This window comes from Palaemon carinicauda, chromosome 31 (genome assembly GCF_036898095.1).
Source record: "Palaemon carinicauda isolate YSFRI2023 chromosome 31, ASM3689809v2, whole genome shotgun sequence".
Taxonomy (NCBI): Eukaryota; Metazoa; Arthropoda; class Malacostraca; order Decapoda; family Palaemonidae; genus Palaemon; species Palaemon carinicauda.
In genome coordinates, this window is record NC_090755.1 from 14,519,026 (window position 1) to 14,524,025 (window position 5,000).

The 5,000-nt window shown below is 33.1% G+C and overlaps 1 protein-coding gene across 2 annotated transcripts in view; it reads right to left on the reverse strand.

The window, feature by feature from the left end:
* Positions 1-5,000, reverse strand: part of LOC137624318 (tyrosine-protein phosphatase 10D-like) — a 335,629-nt gene that overhangs the window by 209,509 nt on the left and 121,120 nt on the right. The gene's annotated exons all lie outside the window — the stretch shown is intronic.

Here is a 5,000-nt window from a genome sequence, read left to right on the forward strand (position 1 = left end):
GAGCCCTTGGGCTTATAGCATCCTGCTTCTTCAATTAGGTTGTAGCTCAGCTAGAAGTAGTAGTAGTAGTAGTAGTAGTAGTAGTAGTAGTAGTAGTAGTAGTAGTAGTAGTAGTAATAATAATAAGGAAAGCAAAAAGTGAAACCAAACCCGAAATACTGAAAAACCAGAAGGATTTTCTGTAAGTGTGTGTGTGTGTGTGTGTGTGTCTGTGATGTTTTTCCCCAGCCTTCTTACAATCCAGCGCCCTCCAAACCTAACTTACTAGATCATTCGATTACAAATAGCCCTATTAGCCTCTAGTTTCATTTGTAACCACCCATTCAAGTACTGACCAGACACATGTTGCTCAACCAAAGTGACTGAATGTTCTCTTTTTGTTGGAGGAATTGACTTCACAGATAAAACTAGGGAAATTGACAGGGACGAAAACAAGGGAGAAAAGAAAGAAAAAATAAATAAAATCGATTAAAAACTGAAATACCAAGGCTGAAAAAAAGTTAACTCTCTTCTTTAATCACCTATTGTTTTCATTTATTTGTGAAGGCCAGACGAAGATTTCGAAAAAAGATGTGTGTTTTTCAGAGAGAGAGAGAGAGAGAGAGAGAGAGAGAGAGAGAGAGAGAGAGATGCGAGCGTTTAAAAGAATTATACTTGGGGGCAAGCTAGTGGTTGTATGTTCACTGGAAATGTGAGGTGTCTTTACTGTCAATTGCCTACGGTAACAAAGAGAAACAATGAATGCGGTTACAAACTCCCATTTCTGTCGAATTCATATTCTCACACTAGTCTCTAACTATTACTACTACTACTACTACTACTACTACTACTACTACTACTACTACTACTACTACAGAAAAATGTTTTAATGTTGAACGGGCTGACATAAGTCTTTTTAGAGTTTATATATGACATATCTGTTTAAGTGTTGTTACTGTTTTTAGAATGATTTAGTTCTTTTTTTCAAATCATTTATTTATTTCCTAATTTCCTTTCTTTACTGGGCTACTTTTCCCTGTTGGAGCCCTTGTGCTTATAGCATTTTGCTCTTCCAACTAGGGTTGTAGCTTTGTTAGTAATAATAATAATAATAATAATAATAATAATAATAATAATAAGAAGCTACAACCCTAGTTGGAAAATCAGGATGCTATAAACATAAGGGCTCCAACAGGGAAAAATAGCCCACAGAGAAAAGGAAATAAGAAAATAAATAAACTAGATGAAAGTAATGACAAATTAAAATAAAATATTTCAAGAACAGTAACAACATTGAAACAGATCTTTCACGTATAGACTGGTTTATTAACGCGACAACTACACTTTTCTATACAAACGGTTGAGGTTAACAATGACAAAACCTTCAACAATATGAAACATGCAATGGCAAGCTTAAACAAGTCTATTAAATAGCATTGCCATTTATAAGTTCGTATGAAATCCACATGTCTTTAATCATCAATAAAAACCCATACATCAGGACTTATAGTCATTTTTTTTAGCGAGGCAGATTTGCACCGACTCGCAGCAGTGCGCTTTTAGCTCGGAAAAGTTTCCTGATCGCTGATTGGTTGGACAAGATAATTCTAACCAATCAGCGATCAGGAAACTTTTCCGAGCTAAAAGGGCACCGCTGCGAGTCGGTGCAATGCGCCTCATCAAAAGAAATTGACTATAGTTTATTTTGGTGTTGCTATTATTAAAATATTTTATTTTCATCGTTCATTACTTTCTTTGTACTTTACCTCCTTATTTCCTTTCCTCACTGGGTTAATTTTCCCTGTTGGAGACCTTGTGCTTAAATCTACCTGCTTTTCCAACTAGGGTTGTAGCTTAGAAAGTAATAATAATAATGAAGAGAGCTTCTCATATTGAGTGGAACCCCAAGGCCCACCTACAAATACTAGCGAGGACTTCGCTGGCGACAGAAATCGATACCAAAATTACACATTAATTTTTTTTTTTAAGACTGACCACAAAAAATAAAAACCCATAAGATTTTTGGTGCAAACAGGGGCCACCACTAACATCTCCCCCAAGACTGTGATGAGTCAAGTCTTAGTAAAAAAAAAAAAAAAATAAGTAAATAAAAAATAAACAAATTGCCGGAAAACGTAATTTAGGTGTCTTTGAACCTGGAACATTTCATTAAAGCTAAAATAATATCGTTATCATCACAAGAACTGACTTTTTTTTTTTAAATATAAAAAATGTAACTTTCTCAGTGTAATTGACTTCTCCCTAACCCATACAGTCTCCCCTCTAATTGTATTTCCAATCATATTAAAGAAAATATATTATCCAGTCGTAACTTTACTAATAAGTTTTATGATAATCTTAGAAAAACATAAGACATTGATTATATGAATGATGCAGAAAATGGGCTCCAACAACGTAGAATTTCATTAAGAATTTCACTGAAAATAAACTTAACAAAAAATATCACAGAAAATAAGCTTAACAAAAAATATCAATGAAAATAAGCTTAAAAAATCTCACTGAAATAAGCTTAACAAAGAATCTCATTGAAAACAAGCTTAACAAAAACTATCACTGAAAATAAGCTTAACAAAAAATATCACAGAAAATAAGCTTAACAAAAAATATCACTGAAAATAAGCTTAAAAAAAGTCTCACTGAAATAAGCTTAACAAAAAATCTCATTGAAAATAAGCTTAACAAAAAATATCGCTGAGAATAAGCTTAACAAAAAATTATAAAATAAGCTTAACAAAAAATATCACAGAAAATAAGTTTAAGGAAAGGGAAATTAACTCCACAAATACGTTCACTGGAACAGACTGGAAAGAAAACCCCCCGAGTATGGAAATGACCACAAGCAAAACCAAGTCTTCCGCATCCAGTTTCACAAAACAACAATTAGCCTTCACTTTTATGGTTAAAAGCTACTTCACTCAAAACGAACATCAGTCTCTCTCTCTCTCTCTCTCTCTCTCTCTCTCTCTCTCTCTCTCTCTCTCTCTCTCTCTCTCTCTCTAACGAGTAACGTGATCTTGACAGGTATTTCAGATGTTAGATTTTAAAATATCACTAACATACTCCAAGATTAGTACATTTAAGAGAGAGAGAGAGAGAGAGAGAGAGAGAGAGAGAGAGAGAGAGAGAGAGAGAGAGAGAGAGAGAGAGAATCATTACTCTTATGTTACATACGCACACGATTTCTTGCCCATTAGGCAACAATCCAATAAAATTTAGGAAACAATAAAAGAACTCTTTTTGGATATAGGAAACAATATAATAAAAAAAATCGTTGGCATATTAAAAATACTTTGAACATTACAAAGCAATGCAATAAAAAAAACTCCTTTGCATATTAGGAAAACATCACATAAAAACTGCTTTGTACATGAACTTTTAAGCAATATAAGTGGCTGATTTTATCGGAACTTTAAGCAATATAAGTGGTTGATTTTATCGGAACTTTAAGCAATATAAGTGGCTGATTTTATCGGAACTTTTAGCAATACAAGTGGCTAATTTAATCAGAAATTTAAGTACCGGTAACTAATTGACTGATTATATCAGAACTTTAAGCAATATAAGTGGCTGATTTTATCGGATCTTTAAGCAATATAAGTGGTTGATTTTATCGGAACTTTAAGCAATACAAGTGGCTAATTTAATCAGAAATTTAAGTAACTAATTGACTGATTATATCAGAACTTTAAGCAATATAAGTGGCTGATTTTATCGGAACTTTAAGCAATATAAGTGGTTGATTTTGTCGGAACTCAAAGCAATTTAGGTGGCTGATTTTATCGAAATTTTAAGCAATATAATTGGCTCATTTTATCGGAAATTTAAGCAATATGAGGCTCATTTTATAGGAAACTTAAGCAATATAATTGGCTTATTTTTTTCGGAAATTTAAGCAATATAAGTGGCTAATTTTATAGGAAATTTAAGTAATACAATTGGCTAATTATATCGGAACTTTAAGCAATATAAGTGGCTGATCTTATCGGAACTTTAAAAGCAATATAAGTCCCTGTTTTTGTCGGAAATTTAAGCAATATAAATGGCTGATTCAATCGAAAATTTAAGCAATATAAGTGGCTGATTTAATCAGAAATTTCACCAATATAAGTGGCTGATTTTATCGGAACTTTAAGCAATATAAGTGGCTGATTTTATAGGAACTTTAAGCAATATAAGTGTCTGATTTTATAGGAACTTTAAGCAATATAAGTGGCTGATTTTATCGGAAATTTAAGCAATATATGTAGCTGATTTTATCGAAAATTTAAGCAATATAAGTGGTTGACTTTGAAGGAACTTTCAGCAATACAAGTGGTTGGTTTTGGAAGTACAATTGCGATGAAGTCTACATAAGCCAGGTGCATAGTTGTGCACTAATGAACGTCTCAGTCCCCTCCCCATGCTGAAATCCCAAAAGATATGAATATAAGAGTAGCAATAAGGTCCAAGAATCAAGAAGCCACAGGCAGATATGTCCTTGGGGGTTGGACGTAAGAGGTCTCTGCAAGCGAAGAAAAGGCCAATGTGGTTCAATTCAGAACACCCAGTTCATTTTCAACTGTTTGAAGTTCGTAACTGGTAAGAAAAGCCCATTCTAAGAAATAAATTTTCAAATCACACATTCCTGTTTGTAATACTAGGCATACAGTTATTTCTAAAAGTCAAGCCTTCTACATCACGAGGCTCAATACTACACAGTATTCTAGATGTTTTATTCCAGCTGTGACCAAGTAGTGGAATGATCTTCCTAATTTGGTAGTTGAATCCGTAGAACTTCAAAACTTAAAAGCTGCAGCAAATGTTTTTAATGTTGAACAGGCTGTCATAAATCTTTTTATATTTTATATATGACATATCTGTTTTGACGTTGTTATTTTTTTTAGAATGATTTATTGTTAATTTTTTTCTCATCATTTATTCATTTCCTTATTTCCTTTCCTCACTGGTCTATTTTTCCCTGTTGGAACCCTTGGGCTTATAGCATCTTGATTTTCCAACTA